Raw genomic sequence first — 18,653 nt, 5'->3', positions numbered from 1 at the left:
TAAATGTGATGAATTGTTCCCTAAGTACTCAAATGAAGGTCATTTCCTAATGGGAAATGGGTTATATGTCTAAAAAGGGGAATACCTTTTTGAAGAAGAGTTGTATTTGAAGAAACAAGTGGTGAATTTTGTCAAAGACCTAGGTTATGTCGGGGGCTACTCCTTCAGATGAAGCATCCCCAAAACTCTTGAAACGCCTCATCAACACTCACTTACTGATGGACACTCCTAATAGAGAATAAAGGAAGATTACTTTTGGTAAGTCCTGAAAGCTCTTGGTTTCTTCGTCTTCCACTTAGTTGCTTATGATGTATTTATCTTAGTAAATACTGCATGCAGATTAAATGAAGGACGAGAAAGCGCTCTGGCTCTTACGGTGAGGAATATAACAATGAAGAACTATAGTGGGCCCTTATACCATTTATGAGCCTTCTAGGGTGACATTACTTTGAATTTCCCTCCACGGACATTGTGTGCATTAGGTCCTCCGACTCTTATGTCATTGACGGGGTCGAGTAAATGTCTTTCTAAGAAACACCGGGTTCTTTCTTCGGGAGAGGACGACTCGTACTTAGCCATCTAGTCGTGCATTTGTTACTTTGGCTATTGGTATATCAGGTCAATGAGATGCCCTTTGGTTCGACCATTAACGTGAAGAGAAGTCACATCTAGAGGAAAATGTTTGTAGCTTGATGCTCTAGCGGGTTACATACCTGCAAGAAATACAAGAAACTTCCACTTCTCTTATCAGGATAGGTAATACTTTACGCCCCCTTAACCTTATTGGCTCCTTTATCGAATAGGTGACCCTTTTGGTGAGGAGTGTAGTAAGGAAGGACAAATATCTTTTTTCTTCCTGGACTACTTTAAATTCTACTCATGCGTCTATTTCGGCAGCCCAAAGTGAATCGGAAGCTCTACGCCTCGAGAATATTTCTTTGACTCAACGCTCAACTGAATATACCACAATCTTGGGGATGTTTTGTAGTCTTTTGAGATTGCTTTATAGCATGTAGAGCATTTTCACAATCATCTTCGTGTTTCGAGGGAATAGGTTTTCCTATATCAAATGCTGAAGGATGAGAAGTTTGTTTCCTTGTAAGGGTAGCCTTCCTCGCCCCTTTTTTGCTAACATCATGTGTGTAAAATACACTTGTAGCAGCGAACTTACCTATTTGAGGTATATTTGTGTGATCTCGAGTGTGTGGCTTTTGATTCAGTACGAGGTTTTCCCTCAAAGTTAGTGGACGTGTGGTCATGCACATGTTTTTGTATTTTTCACTGTGATGAATTAATTATTGTAATCACACGCGCAAGGTGCTTGCGACAACGTGTATACATGCGTTTTCGACGCCATGAGATTTGATATGTAGAATGGTTCTTTCGACAGATGATGACATGGGATAAACGGTTTGGTCGATAAGTGTTGTTCGACACTTCGACAAAATTGAAGCTTCGACATTTCGACAAGGTATCTGCAGCTGGAAAGGCACCCTTTGACATACATAGGTGGTGCTACAATATTTAAACAATTCGATAAAGTTTGGAGAAAGACGTCAGTTCGACGTAAAGTGTAAAATTCAAATTCAAACAAGTTGTGACGTTTGGCAGAAGACGCGTGGAAGCATCTGGCGAATTGAAGGAAGCCGAATGTTACAGTTTTAGGATTTAGTCGTTAGTAACAGTTATGTTATTTGTATATAAATAGGGTAGTTGTTATCGAAAAAGGGTGTGAGAATTTACTTATACAAAATTCCTGAAAACACTCAAAGTACCCGTGCGAGAGAAAAGAGTCATATTCAGAACATGTATGTGTAAACAAACACCAATTCCTTCAAAGTTTATTTTATAAAGTTAAAGTTCTTTGCAAGTTCCTTTTTACGTTTTCCAGTCAATTATCTTTCTGCACTTTTGATCGCGACTTTATGAGTCGAATTGGGGTACAAACTGCAAGTGCACAGTTCTATCGCGTAGTTTTAAAAGATATCGATCCCACAGGGACTTATGAATCGATATACCGTTTTCTAAGGTTACTTCGTAAAGCTAAGGCAGATGATACTTTGATTGTTTGGGGGAAAAGTTAAAACTAAAACTAGATCTAAATTAAATATCAATTAAACGGATATCGGTATGTAGTTCGTCGTAATTAGGGAATCAAATCTTCGTTGGTTTCTTGGTTTTAAAATAAATCTTTTCAGTAGACACTATTGATTAAAAACCTTTTCTCAAACTCTCGCTCTGTTGAATAGACCATGACTTTAAATTAACGTAGTTGTCACTTATTAGTTAAGTCCAAAATCACTTTTTGAAAACAATAGAATCTATAGAAACTCCTTTTATAAAAATAATAACCGTTTAAACACCCTTGTCTCAAACTCTCGCTCTGTTGACTTAGATTATATAATTAAACTTAAATGCTTAACTCTCGTCCTCACATTTAACTTTTAAAAATACTTTTTGAAAAAGATTAGAATTTAATTAATTCTAAAAATTGCTTTCGCCCTGATTTAGAATTAATGTCCAATTTACACAGTCCAGTTAAAAACTCAAACTCTCGTTCTATTGATTTTAACTTCTTTATGTCTTTTACTCTCGTACAAAAACTTTGGGATTAATGCTGTAAATTGAGGCCATAAAAAGAGTGACTTTAATTTTAAATAAAATTTAACCAACTTAGTTTTGATTCCTTATTCCGCTTACTTTACATACCGATATCTAAATTAATTAGCCGGACATGTTAAACAGGCTTAAACAATTATTACGCTTAATTAAAGCCATATCAGGCAAACAATATAGATAAACAGCAGTGCAGAGCATATATAAATTAAAACAATAAATTAAAGAACCTGTAAAATTAATAGCAATCTTGATTGTTCTCTAACTTCGATGCTTGAACACTCCACCACAGACCGGTTGGATTTGTTCTTCACAATCTTCGATCAGACAGTAAAATAAAGGCGAAGGAATAAAATACTATGATCTAACGTAAGGTTAGATCTAGTTAAAGTTACACAATAGTTTCCGGTGTAGAAACTATTGTGAGAAAATTAATTGAATGCCTAAAAAATTAAACTAACAAAGGAAATAAATTGCTGAAGAAAAATATGGAATGCTGGAAAAAAAATAATGCTGTAAAAATAATGGCAACAGAAACAAGGTTGCTGAAAAAGAAAAAAAATGCTAAAAGCTAGAAAGCTGAAAACTAAATTGCAGAGCGTAAAAAATGTAAAAGTAGGCCGTTCCCATTTTTCCCATTTGGGTCCTTTATATAGTGTTCATTTGGTCTTGGTGGTTGAGAAAATCAAGGGAGACTTGGTTTTGGTGGTTGAGAAAATCAAGGGAGACTTGGTTTTGGTGGTTGAGAAAATCAAGGGAGACTTGGTTTTGAATGAGGGATCCGTGGAGAAAAGTTTGTTGGAGCAAAATTTGGCACGTTTGGCTGACTGCTTCAAAGCGTACTTCGTGGATGCGTCAAAGCTAAAAATATAGGAGTGGGGTGTGAAGTCCGTCACACCATGTGTTACGCTCGTAACACAGAGTAGCAAGGCGTGACGCTCGTCACACCATGCGTGGCGCTCGTCACAGCCTCTCAGCACATCTCCTTTGTAGTTGTGGGTTGGGCTTTAGTGGAATGCTCTTTCATCCTCTTTTTGCACCTCCTTTTCTTCCTTTTTCACTTAAGCTTCAAATAAGTTACCTGAGACAAATAGAAGGGAAAATACCACGTAATATCGAATAATATGAAATAAATTGAAACAAATAATAATATAATTTAATTAAATCGAGTCCAAAAATGTGATATTATTTCATGTTATCAACTTTCTTTTTCGATACTTTACATTTCGTCAGTTATTTTCCGCCATTTACTTTATCTTGTTAAATTTACATCTGTTTAAACGTTTTAATCAACATCTTTCGACATAAAACACTTAGAGAACTAAAATGAAAGATATGAAATTTGTTCTAGATATCTTCAAAGTCATCTAGATCTGCACATGTCCCAGGATTTGTGTGGTTGATCCTGCAAGTGACCCAATTCTACAAGTTTTGGTAAACCAGAGGTTGTTCGCCAAAATTCATAGCGAAAAAATTGGCACGCCCAGTGGGATAGTGCAGAAATCTAGAAAGATAGATAATCGCTAGTCAAAGTTTGTTCTTCGTTGTATGAGACTGAGAAGCGGTAAATTAGCCGTATCCGACGTAGAAATACCGAAAAGAGCAAGAGTAAGGAAAATGGCGAACCAGCCAAACGAATCCATCCCAGTATCCAACCCTGTTCCTTCGACAGAAGGCAATATAGGATCAGTCCCTGTGTCAGAGGCTGTACCTTCGTCAACAGGGTCAATGCCAGCGGTTTCAATATCGTAAAACGCGCCTAGTTCGTCCTTCAGGGCACAACAAATGCCCGTTGGGACACCCCCTCCTATGGGAAACACTTCTAGGCCTTTTGTAACAAATTTCACCATGCCCCCACCTGGTAGGGAACAACCCTTTGGAATGCCAACTTCGGTAATGGCAAATTTACACAATTCCCCGTTAATATATTCTGATTCGATGGCCAACGTGTCTTCACCCTTACAAGGGTCAGGGTATGGTGGAAACATGAGTAGCCTGAATCAACAACCACTTTATGTGCCGCCGATAACAAATAATTCTGCGCAGGTAATTAGACAACAAATGGACGAGAGTAATCATGATATGGTCCAAATGTTGACACAACAAATGGGAGCGGTGTTTAACCCTCTAATACAAAACACCACCCAAACAAACCAATTATTGGCAGCGCAAATGACGCGCATTGCTGATTTCTTTGGAGTCCCTCAAACTCGACACAGAGAACAAGTGATTCATAACCCAGTGGTAGCGGTCCAAGAAGAGCCTACGATAAACCAGATACCGTTGGATAATCCTCAAACAAACGTCAAAAACCGAGAGGATGTAGTCGAACAGCCTCGTGTCGAAATCCCTATTCCACAAGAGCCTAGAAGGATAGTAATCCAGAGAGGCCAAGACGCGGATGCTGTATTGCAACAACGGATACGGTATAATAATCCGCCTATCGAAAACAATTTGGCAGCCATGGTCGAAACGATAATGGCACAAAATGGGATGAACATGGGATTACAAAGGCCTAGTTACGCATCCCCACTGTCGGAATATATTCTGCAAGAAGAACTGCCACCAAGGTGGAAAGTCCCTAAGTTCACAAAGTTCTCAGGGGACACTAGTGAGTCCACCATAGAACATGTGACACGTTATCTGATCGAGGCAGGGGAAATAGCCCGTAATGAAAATTTGAAAATATTTCCCTAGTTCCTTAACAAAAAATGCGTTTACTTGGTTTACATCTTTGCCTGCAAACTCAGTGTATACGTGGACCCAATTAGAAAGGCAGTTCCATGAACAATTCTACATGGGACAAACAAAAATAAGTCTGAAAGAATTAGCCAGTGTTAAGAGAAAACACTCAGAACCAATAGATGATTATTTGAATAGGTTCAGATTGTTAAAGGCTAGATGTTTCACCCCGGTGCCAGAACATGAGTTGGTCGAAATGGCCGCAGGGGGACTAAATTATTCTATAAGGAAGAAACTAGATACCCAGTATCTGAGGGATATGGCACAATTAGCAGATAGGGTGAGACAGGTCGAAAGGTTAAGGGACGAAAAATTCAGAGCAAATAAGAATAAAAAAGAGAGGGTAGCCTACGTAGGGGTTCGTCAAGATGATGAGTACGACGAAAACGAACCAAGTAACTTCGACGAACAAGAGATTGACCTAGCAGAACTGAAGCAAGGCCCACCTTATTCGTGCAAAGTGCTAACTCCGTCGAACGGAAACCCAGCCGAAACCAACGATAAGTTCCCCAAAAGGACTTATACGTTCGACATCACCAAATGTGACGAAATCTTCGATCTGTTGGTTAAAGATGGTCAATTAATAAAACCGCCAGGCGCTAAAGAACCGCCTATGGAACAACAGAAAAAGAGAGGTTTTTGTAAATACCATAATTTTCTGGGCCATAAAACGTCTCGTTGTTTCCTTTTCAGGGATCTCGTTCAAAATGCTATCCGTGACAGAAGGCTGAAGTTTGGTGACAAACCGAAACAACAAATGAGGATCGATTCGAATCCTATGCAGGCAGTCGAAGCCCACTACGCTGAACCATCCATCGTGAACATGGTGGAGGCCGAAGTTGCTCCTGATGGCAATTTGGAAATGGTGGAGGCCCCTGGAAGTTTCGACACAAATATCAACATGGTCGAGATTGCTGATGATCTCGCAAGCCAGAACGAAGTTGAAGTTACTGAAGGCTTCGACAACCAGAAAAGAACGGAAACTACTGAAGGTTTCGACAAGAAGGACGGTGACAATACTGCCGAAAATATGAAGTTTCGACAAGAGGAGAATTGGGACCGCTTGGGACAGCCAAGTGGGAAGTATGACTATCTTGTGAAGTACAATGCGCCGGCAAGCTCTCAGATCGACATCAACACAATCCAACCAAGCGGTTGGGGAGATGCTTCTTCAGACGACAATGAAGAAACAGTCGAAACGATTGAGCATTCCCCTAATACGAAAGAGAAGGTTACTGAAGACCTCATTATCGAAAACAAGGCTGCTGAAGGCCTTGATCCTGACCAAACGAAGAGAAGTGATATCGCCAACTGCGTCAACGCTATGGGGCCTTTCAGTAAAGAAGTCACAAAAATCAAAGCGGAAGCCGCTAACGGTCCTTCGAAGCCCGTGGTCAGTGGGATTCTGCGTAGGACAATGGAAGACCCCAGAAGAAATTGGAACGAATGTTGTTGCAAACATGGTCCCAGGACCATATCTTGGTGCTGCTGCCCAGAGAAAAAGTTCGACCAAACACCAAAAGGCGTCGAAGGCGAAGAAGAGAGACTCATTAGAAAGATGAACGAATTAAGCATCGCCGACGAACGAAATGTTGGGGTAAATATGGTGGAAATATCTCAGAAGGACCAGGCCGAAGTGGGCGAAGATCATCGTCGAAAAGAGTACCAAAGGCTGGCGTACCCTAAAGAGGAGGAAAACTTGATAGAATTCATCAAGAGGTGCCAAAGGATGAAAACCGAAGTGATGTTGTGCCCACGCTGCAGTGCAATCTTCGACAGGAAGGCAACAACCAACCTGGAAGCAGTGAATAAAGCCAAGAGGAAAGAGAATTGGGGAACAGTGAGATATGATCCAAGGAGAAGTGATCACCACCAGTGGAGGCACGGAGAAAGACGCCAAAACACCTATAAACCATCTGACAAAGCAATGGATGACAAATGGGTTCAACCCATTAGAGACGCCCAGGGGCAGAAGAAATGGGGAAAGTTTGAGGTTCAGAGAGGCGCGTCGATGGAAGGCAAGAAGGAAATGGAAAAACACAAGCCAAGACCATATCCTTCAGAGAATTACAAAGGCAAAAACCCCATGTCCAGATCCCAATGGAGGAGGTTCCAGAGGCAGAAGAGGGCAGAAATAGAGGCGGCGAAAAAGAACATGAATGGAAAAGACGAAGCAGAATCTAGCAACAATCGTCAGACAAGGAGCAGAAAAAAGACCCCCCCAGATCAATCCTGGGAGTGCTGTCGAACCAGTGGCGACGAAGGCGAAGAACCAGGAAGATGACGAAGTAACTGACAGTTTCAACTCTGACTCAGAATCATCCTTCAACGTGATCTGCAACGTGGTCTCTGTTCTCCCTAGAGACTATGATAGAGTCATGGAGGTTGAAGACGAAGAAGACGAGATGGAGGAGGAAACAATGGCACACAGGCCCGTCTGTTACTACGTGATGAATAACGGGTGCGTCGAAGAGCAGAATGCTTTCTTCGAAAGACCAGACGACTCCATGAAAGCGCATTTGAAACCTTTGTTCATAAAAGGAAAGGTGGAGAATATCGGTGTGAATAAGATACTGGTGGATGGGGGAGCAGCAGTGAATTTGATGCCCCATTACATGCTGAAGAAGATTGGAAAAGACGATTCAGACGCGAAACCTCACAATATGGTGCTGTCGAATTATGAAGGAAAAGTAGGAACAACTATGGGCGTCATCCAAGTGAACTTAACTGTTAGAACCATAACAAGGCCAACAATGTTCATAGTCATCGCTTCAAAGGCCAACTACAACCTACTGCTTGGAAGGGAATGGATTCATGGTGTGGGAGTCGTACCCTCTTCGATGCATCAACGAATAGCCATATGGAGGCCAGACGGGATCGTCGAAAACATTGAGGCCGATCAAAGCTACTTCATGTCAGAGATAAACAATATCAACAGCCAAAGCTTTGACAAAAACCTGGCTCACATACCTCCATGCAGTCCAGCCGAATTCGATTTAAAGGCGACAGACAATGCCTACTGCTCCATGTACCTTCATCCTACGCATGGTTTCCAGTGGGATAAAGAAGTGATTGGCGAAACCTACATGTGGGGAACTACTCACATAGCGCCAACAGGATGGGGAAGCGAATTTGACGATGACGAGTGAACAATCAACACTCGAAAAGATTACGGCTTACATAGCCGAAAACAAACTCAAAGAGGCCCTTGAGGTTGAAGTAAAATACATGGCTGTCGAAGCCAGCAAAGAAAACCCCAACAAACAATGTCCCCAAGGAGACGTTGCAGAAGATCACGATAACAACCAAATGGGCGAATGGCAACACCAAAAGCTTGACGCCATTTATGACGACGAACCCCTAGGGTTCGAAAAAGATCCAGTGTCAACTAACGAGAAGATGGTGGCGCAGGATCCATTAGAAGAAATAAACTTAGGAGTGGGGGCAGAGAATAGACCAACCTACATAAGCGCAAAAATGGACCCCCAATTCAAGGTCGAAATAGTCCAGTTGCTGAAAGAGTTCAAAGACTGCTTCGCATGGGATTATGATGAGATGCCTGGTCTTGACAGAAGTTTGGTCGAAATGCAGTTGTCGATAATGGAAGGAAAGAAGCCAGTAAAGCAGACTCCGAGACGCTTCGCACCAGAAATCCTATTGAAAATAAAAGAAGAGGTCGAAAGACTTCTAAAATGCAAGTTCATCCGCACAACCAGGTATGTCGAATGGCTTGCAAATATTGTTCCAGTGATTAAGAAAAATGGAAAACTTAGGGTATGCATTGATTTTCGAGACTTAAACTCGGCTACCCCAAAGGATGAATATCCTATGCCAGTGGCAGAAATGCTCATAGATTCTGCAGCCGGCCATGAGTACTTAAGTATGTTAGACGGATACTCTGGCTATAACCAAATTTTTATCGCTGAAGAAGATGTTCCTAAAACGGCTTTCCGTTGTCCTGGAGCAATAGGAACGTACGAATGGGTAGTAATGCCTTTTGGTTTAAAGAACGCTGGAGCAACTTACCAACGTGCTATGAATTCCATCTTTCATGACTTTATCGAAACTTTCATGCAAGTGTATATTGACGACATTGTGATTAAGTCTGTTTCAGGGAAAAGTCATATAGATCATCTTCGACAATCCTTTGAAAGGATGAGGAAGTTTGGTTTGAAAATGAACCCACTTAAATGTGCTTTTGGTGTGCAGGCGGGTGATTTCTTAGGTTTTGTGGTCCACAAGAAGGGGATCGAAATAAACAAAAATAAAGCCAAGGCCATAATGGAAGCGAAAGCGCCATCAACCAAAAAGGGGTTGCAGTCTCTGCTAGGGAAAATCAACTTTCTCAGAAGATTCATCTCCAACCTCAGTGGGAAGACACAAGCTTTCTCTCCTCTACTTCGACTAAAGAAGGAAGACTTCGCATGGGAGCAAGAACAACAAGCGGCTTTTGACAAAATCAAGGAATACCTGGCTAATCCCCCAATCCTGATGTCTCCTTGCAGAAAAAGAAGTATGAGATTGTACATTTCGGCATCAGACAAAACATTAGGAAGTATGTTGTATCAAGAAGACGAGAATGGCATCGAAAGAGCCATTTATTATCTCAGTAGAGTCCTGAATGATGCTGAAACTAGATATAGTATTATAGAAAAGCTATGCCTATGTGTATATTTCTCTTGTATGAAATTGAAGCATTATATAAAACCTGTTGATGTATATATTTCCTCCCATTTCGACGTAATAAAGTATATGTTATCTAAATCTATTTTACATAGTCGAATTGGAAAATGGGCATTAGCATTAACAGAATATTCCTTGAAATATCTGCCTTTAAAAGCTGTGAAAGGACAAGTGGTCGCTGATTTCATAGCCGACCACTCTATAGACGAAGATGTGGAATATGTCGAATTAGAACCTTGGAAAATGTACTTCGACGGTTCCAGTCATAAAAATGGAACGGGCGTTGGGATGTTGATTATTTCTCCCGACAGAATTCTAACAAAATTCAAGTACAAAGTTGAAAGTCTATGTTCGAATAATGAAGCAAAATATGAAGCTTTGATCGTTGGACTTGAAATCTTGTTGAAATTGGGGGCAACAAGAGTCAAAATAATGGGCGACTCTGAACTGGTGATAAAGCAGTTGACTAAAGAGTATAAATGCGTGAAAGAAAATTTAATCATGTACTTTGTAATAGCCAATAGACTTCTCAAGGAGTTCGACAGTGTGATCTTCAGACACATTCCCAGGTTGGAGAATCAAGAAGCGAACGATCTTGCTCAGCTAGCATCTGGATATAAAGTGTCTAAGGAAAAGTTAGAAGAAGCCATTGAAGTCAGAGGAAGAGTCGTATCCACCAAGTTGTCCCCATCAGATCTAGAGTCAATAAGATTAGGATACGGTGACGAAGAAAACTTTGAAATATTCAACATAGATGATTCAGGAATTTCGGACTGGAGAAAGCCTATCAAGGATTATCTACAAGACCCAAATCAGAAAGTAGAAAGAAAGATAAAATACAGAGCTTTGAGTTATGTACTTTTGGGAAACGAATTGTTCAAAAAGACTGCAGAAGGAGTTTTGTTGAAATGCTTAGGTGAAGACGAAGCCTACATAGCCTTGTCGAATGTACACAGTGGAGCGTGTGGCGTACACCAGGCAGGTCACAAAATGAAGTGGTTATTATTTCGACAAGGAATGTATTGACCAACAATGTTGAAGAATTGTGTCGAATTTGCAAAAGGATGTCAGGAGTGTCAAGTACATGCAGGCATACCTCATGTCCCCGCAAGTGAGCTGCATTCAATTATAAAGCCTTGGCCATTTAGAGGATGGGCTTTAGACTTGATTGGGGAAATTCGACCAGCCTCTTCAAAAGGACAAAGGTACATTTTGGTTGGGATAGACTATTTCACTAAATGGATTGAAGCTATACCATTGGTAAATATGGATCAAGAAGCAGTCATAGACTTTATCCAAAAATACATAATTTACAGATTTGGGATACCTGAAACAATAACAACAGACCAAGGATCTGTGTTCACTGGTAAAAACATGCAGAAATTTGCACAAGAAACAAGTTTTAAACTCCTTACTTCGACACCTTACTATGCTCAAGCCAATGGGCAGGTCGAAGCAGCCAACAAGGTAGTGATAAATTTGATCAAGAAGCATGTAGGGAAAAAACCTAGAAATTGGCATAAGACTCTAGATCAAGTCTTGTGGGCTTGTCGAACGTCTCCTAAAGAAGCAACGAATTCGACTCCATTTAAGTTGACTTACGAACATGATGCAGTTTTACCAGTCGAAATATATTTGCAGTCAGTTAGAGTGCAAAGGCATCATGAAATCCCATCGGATATATATTGGAGTATGATGATGGATGAACTGGTAGATTTGGACGAAGAAAGACTGCGCGCACTAGATTTAATAAGAAGACAAAAGGAGAGAGTCGAAAGGTTTTACAACAAGAAAGTAAAATTCAAGACCTTCTTAATTGGTGATCTCTTCTGGAAAGTAATCCTCCCTATGGATCGAAAAGATAAGTTAATGGGAAAATGGTCTCCTAAGTGGGAAGGACCTTTCCAAATTTTGGAAATATTTTCAAATGACGCGTATGAGATTGAAGAAATAGGGAAGGATGAGAGAATCCTAAAGATAAATGGCAAGTATTTGAAAAAATACAAGCCAATATTGCAGGAAGTAAGAATAACAATGGAATAATTGCAAACATGATTATGATAAAATTTGCCAAATAAAAATGGCCTTAAAGTCATTACAAAAGCCTTAAACGGCTGAGAATTGTTAAATCAATTCAACTACAAATTAATATTGGCAAATGTTTCCTTCAAAGTGGTGAATTTCTGCCTCTGAAATTGGAGTCGATGATCACAAAGACTTTTGTGAGTGGAAAGAGTCTCAATCTCTTGACCAAGTTGCTGGGCTTTCTCAGCATGTCGAATACCCACTCCCAATTCTTCGTCAATCTCGCTCTGCTTGGGTTGCTGTATGGATGCCTTACGTTTTTCCTCTTGAGAGATCTTTTCTTGGAGTGCTGCTATCTGTTTTTTCCATTTTTGGATATTGTCATCACAAGCAGCAACTTCTTTGACATAAGTTTCAGAAAGCTTTTGCAATTTTGAAACCTTGTCAGTCGAAGTCAAAACGGCATCCCATTCAGCAGTTTGAGTTTCAGACTTAGAGGAGATCTGATTGGTGAGATCTCTTTGACAATGAAGATCTGCAGTGGCCAAGTCAATGAGAGTCATCAGCTCCATCACAAAACTTCCAATCTCAGTAGAAGCTTCCAGGATATTCACTTGCTTCAAAATTTTCTTAAGGTCAAGGTGAGCAAGGGAATTCTCTTCCAAGACTTTAAACAAATCGACATCAAGGATTTTCGTTTTAATTTTGGTCAAGATGTTGCCAAGTGATGGTGCTTCAGAAGTTGCCCCAGAAGTGGTCGAACTACTCTGCGAAGAATCCTAGAAATTAAAACGGGTGCTAAGCATGGCTTTCAGATACTCCAAAGGTCTTTGCACTTTGAGATTTTCAAGCTCCTCGCGAGAGAAGCTGGTCGAACCAGTTGATTTGCCACTCCCTTGGGTCTGGTCAGGAGCAGGTGGAGTGTTTCGCGCCGAAGTATGCTCAGCCTCTGTTTGTTTCGACTGGTTGTCCCCATCTCTGGCAGCTCCATCTTCAGGATCATCTTCGACCCCAGCCTCCATGTCAATATCATCACCCTGAGGTGCAACATTTAATCCTGGATGAGGAGGAGATTCATCTTCAGAAGCTTCACCCACTGTAGTGTCGAATTCTGCTACAGTTTGCATGTCATGATCACTTGTGGGGATATCTTCTTCTGGGGCTGTTTCCTCCAGAATTTTCTCAGGCGTTCTTTCGACAGCCACTTGTTCCTAAAAATAATTCTAAGATTTAGAAGAAAAGATGCAGGAAAGGTGAATATATGCTGTCGAAATAAAAATTACCTCAGGAATCTCAGTATTAAAGCTGGATTTCCCACTCTCCGTGTCTTTCGACTGACGCTTAGCAGGAGGAGTACTGGCAGAGTCCTTCCTAATTGGGTTAACGATGGATCTTTGGGAAGAGACCTTCGTGAGTTTCTTCTTCTTCTGAGGGGGAGGGATTAACTCTGGAGATTCGTCACCAGACTCTTCATTAGGGACTTTATCCTCGTCTCTCTCCTCTTCACTCTTTCTCTTTTGGATTGTTGGGGGTTTTCGACTTACCTAGTCATGCAGACCAAAGCCAGTTAGTTTTGAAAAAGGGAAGAAAATAAATAAGAAGAGAAAAAGTTTCGTACCTTTGTCGAAGGCTTCTTAGCAGTACTGGGCGACGCTTCGACAGCAGGGATCTTCACGGCTAAGGAAAGAAAGGAGATTAAAAAACGAGTGTAAGAGATACATGATAATACAGTTAGAATAACAAAAGAAAAAAAATCGTGTTTTTCTGTGAACACCTTCAAGAATGGGATCCTCCACGCGAACGTGTTCTATTCCAATATGAAGGTGTCCTGGGTATTCGCCCAGATGATACTTAGTCGGAACCACACGCTCAGCAGGTTTTTTGTACTGTTGACGGAGAATTTTCATAAAGTCCCCACAAACAAACCAATCTGGAAATGGAGGGCTAAATGCCACCCCAAATTCAGCGGTTGGCAAAGGAGGGAATTTTGGTGGATGACAGCTGAAAGCCAGGTCATAACGCGCCTCTGGTCGAAGTTTTGAAGGCAATGACAGTTTTTCAAACTTCTCCGTCAGTTTTCGTTTCAATTCTGTTGCTGCTTCGTGTATGGTTCGACTAAGATCATCAGGTCTATACGCAGTTTCGAAATACTTTTGAAATTTCTGTATTTCCCTAATGTGTCTTTGAATACCTTTTTTGGTCCGATCTTGCACAAAAGCGAAAGCATTTGTCAAATGTGTAGCAAAGGCAGCTACGTCGAAAAATCTGTTGGAATAATAATCTTTCCACCATTCGTCAAACTCAGGAGTGCATAGGAATGATGGTCGAAATATAACTGGTCGAATGTCGAGAGAATCATCAGCTAGTTTCTTCGACAGCTCTTTGCCTTCGTCTTCAGTATGAAGGGAGTTATAAAAGATGATGGATCCTTTCTTGGGAAATATAGGTCGAGGTTTTATCTGGATTAGGCCAAACTGTCTAGAAACACGGTTGGGTTGATAAACGATCAAAGCAATTTGGTTTTTAGTGGTGTTACGGTAAGAAAAAAGGAGCCTAGGGGTTAAGAATGATTCCCAAACATTCAGAAATATATTTTCATCCTTTTGCATCTCCAAAGGCAGTTGTTGGGTAAACCACTTAGGTCCAATTTTCCTATCAGCAAAAGGTGCCATGGTCGAAGTAAATTGATACCTTTTAGCAAACATCATAACATAGCTTTTAAAAGCTTGTCGAAGGCTGATTCCTTCATCAGTTGGCGTTATTAGCACTAACCTTGGCCATTCGACAGTCCTATTTTTTACTTCTTCTTCATCTATTTCTGGTGCTACAGGAAGATTGGCTTCAAATGTGGCATTGAGCCATAATTGCAAGAGCCAGAAAGGTCCTGATAAGTTGATTTTACCTTGGGTTTTGGTGTTTTTTAAAAGATGTACGCTCTCACTCAGAGATTCATAAAGGTTCACCAGAATCATTTCGCTCAAGCATAGTTTTGTGCCTGCATGAAGCTGATTGGCTATGGTAATGAATCTCTTAGCAACCTGGAGAGAGAGAGAGAGAACAAAACACATATTTGGATAGCCACAGTGTTAGAAAAGCTATGTGTTCGAAATCTGAAACTTCAGTGGTACTCTTGTCGTGATAATAGGACATGAATAAGGAGTAGGGGGCAAGGCTAGTCTCGAAAGCAATGGTATCTTCATTTAAGACAGTAGGGTCGAAATCTATACCATTGGGATGAAGACCAACAATGGCTGCTGCGTCGAAAAGGGTAGGCGTAACCATCCCACAAGGGAGGTGAAAGATGTTGTAAGTACTATCCCAGAAGTAGAGAGAAGTTAAAAGCATATTTGGACAAATATTGGGTCCTACTCTCGACAACTGAATAAGGTCGAAAATGCCTACCTCTTTCCAAAAAGCCCCTTTAACTTTTTCGATTTTATCTAACCAAGATACGTAGTCAGAAGGGTCTTTCGACCATGGGCAAGTTCTAAATATCCTGGGATAGTTCAAATAGGCTAAGTCCAACTCTCCAATATCCGTCGAACTCGATGAGTCTTTTTGTTCTACAACTTTCTCTTTAGGCCGAGGTTTTCTTCCAGCGCCTATGGGTTTTGTGTGAAAGTAAGACGGGAAAAATTCTTTTAAGCAATCTGGTTTAATCTCTAAATTTGGAAGGGGACCTAACATGGCATGACAGTTTCCAGAAATAAGAACAGGGATTAATACCTGGGATTTATAGATGCATTCTTTCTCTTTCTCATTTGGAGGTTCTGGAACATACTGTTGATTTCCAATGGTCATTGGTCCTTTTAAATCATGCACAGGAGAGAAAGTTGAGTCTTGTTTCTTCTTGGAATGTTTGCTGCTTGAAGGTTTTTGAGGCGCCATTGTTAGGAAGAACTTAGGAATTTTTTCTCAGAAGAGTATGAAAGCTTAAGAAATGGGTATGAAGAAATAATAATCTGAAGCGGAAAAAGGTTTAAAGAAAAGGTTTATGGGTATTTATAAGAAGAAGATGATGAAGTGCTTTAGAGTAGTAATGAAGGTAGTGGGACACGTGGCCGATTCTGAGGGGAGTGTTAAGGAGGTGGAAGTTGAAAAGAAATCATGATGTGAGGTAATGATGGAAGTGGATTCTGAACGTGGGCTAGACGTGACATTTTGGAGAAAGTGTAATGATGAATTGGTGTTGGAAATTGAGATTACCAGACTTGGATTTAATAAAGATTAAATGACATGGCATTAAAACACTGGTTGACAACAAATGACTGTTTCTCCAGAAAAACAGTCGAAACGTCTTTGCTGGGGGGCAATTTGTATACATGCGTTTTCGACGCCATGAGATTTGATATGTAGAATGGTTCTTTCGACAGATGATGACATGGGATAAACGGTTTGGTTGATAAGTGTTGTTCGACACTTCGACAAAATTGAAGCTTCGACATTTCGACAAGGTATCTGCAGCTGGAAAGGCACCCTTTGACAGACATAGGTGGTGCTACAATATTTAAACAATTCGACAAAGTTTGGAGAAAGACGTCAGTTCGACGTAAAGTGTAAAATTCAAATTCAAACAAGTTGTGACGTTTGGCAGAAGACGCGTGGAAGCATCTGGCGAATTGAAGGAAGCCGAATGTTACAGTTTTAGGATTTAGTCGTTAGTAACAGTTATGTTATTTGTATATAAATAGGGTAGTTGTTATCGAAAAAGGGTGTGAGAATTTACTTATACAAAATTCCTGAAAACACTCAAAGTACCCGTGCGAGAGAAAAGAGTCATATTCGGAACATGTATGTGTAAACAAACACCAATTCCTTCAAAGTTTATTTTATAAAGTTAAAGTTCTTTGCAAGTTCCTTTTTACGTTTTCCAGTCAATTATCTTTCTGCACTTTCTTTTTCGACACTTTACATTTCGTCAGTTATTTTCCGCCATTTACTTTATCTTGTTAAATTTACATCTGTTTAAACGTTTTAATCAACATCTTTCGACATAAAACACTTAGAGAACTAAAATGAAAGATATGAAAGTTGTTCTAGATATCTTCAAAGTCATCTAGATCTGCACATGTCCCAGGATTTGTGTGGTTGATCCTGCAAGTGACCCAATTCTACAAGTTTTGGTAAACCAGAGGTTGTTCGCCAAAATTCACAGCGAACACAACGCCTCTGAATTTCTTTGGGCAAAACTACTATTAAGCCCTCAAACAAGACTTGTGACTAAGTCTATAAGGCTAGACTTCAATATTATCATATTTTGATGATTTCATTATGATTATTGTTATTATTATTATTGTTATTATTACTTTTATTATTATTAATATGAATTTTATTAATATTATTAATATGATTATTTGGAAGCAATGTTATAAATTAGAATTAGTAGAGAGAAAGGGAGAGAATTAGGGAAGGGAAGAAATAGAGAGAGAAATGAGAGAAATAAGGAAGGAAGGAAATAGAGAGAAAAAAGAGAGAAATACATAAGGAAAGAAATAGAAAAAAAAGATAGAGAAATAAAAGGAGAGAAACAAGGGAAACACGTATTTCTGAGAAAAAAAACCCTAGTCACTCTCTTCTTCTCTAAAGAAACCCTTCTTCTCCAAAAATTTAAAAGAAGTCTCAAATTCACCAAGGAAATCGCAGTAGAGATTGTTCAAGGAAGAGTTGCTTCCATTGTTTAGAGGTTCGTGAAAGAATTTTTGCAATAATAAGGTAAGGGGGGAGATTATTCTATAATCGGTATTTTGGAAATGGGATAGGTGGTTTCCCTTAACCCCTGTTAGGTTTATGTTGACTAATGATGAGTATGAGATTCTAAGGTTTTAAGCAAAATTTCCCATGTTTGTGAGAACTATGTGTGATGCTTGTAATTTAATCTTTTGCCATGATTGATAGTGTAAATTTTTATAATCCTAATATAATAACGTTGTGTTGCGGTTATATTGATGATATGGTGTTATTGCTAATTGATGCAATCAATCATGTTGGTTATTTATGATAATGGTAATTGAATAAATATATGTTGAATCAATTGTATAAGGTGTTTAACTATAATAGTATATGTTTGAAATTGAATTGGGATATGTTTTGGTTGAAGAAATTGGGTTTAGCAGTGAAATTCATGTGAAAAGCAAGTGAAATTAGAATTTAGATGCAATGGTAATCGATTACTAGCAGTTGGTAACCTCTTACCATTTACCTGTGAGAAAAATGAGTTTATGAGCTATTTTTCGTGCATGTAACTGGTTACACACTGGTGGTAACCGGTTACCACATAGTGTGTAAGAAAATGCAGAATTTGGAAATAACATAACTTGAGTTCCATGACTAGGATTGAGGCGCGGTTTGAGGCGTTGGAAAGCTAAAAAAATAGAGCTATCTTATGGTAATGTCTCATGAGGTTTTAAATTTGTGAATATTGTAAAAAATATTAATTTTGTAACTGACGTAATATTGGAGACGTAACTCTATTGTTTCGATAAATACATGTGTAACCTAAGTTGTGAATTATGTAAGATATGAGTTATTGTCTTGATAAATGGTTATGTGAATTAAGTTATAAATGTTTAAGACTTTAGTCTTGACAA

This window comes from Lathyrus oleraceus, chromosome 3 (assembly GCF_024323335.1).
Source record: "Lathyrus oleraceus cultivar Zhongwan6 chromosome 3, CAAS_Psat_ZW6_1.0, whole genome shotgun sequence".
In the NCBI taxonomy this organism is placed as follows: domain Eukaryota; kingdom Viridiplantae; phylum Streptophyta; class Magnoliopsida; order Fabales; family Fabaceae; genus Lathyrus; species Lathyrus oleraceus.
The sequence above is the reverse complement of the archived record's forward strand: the minus strand, read 5'-3'. Positions refer to the sequence as shown.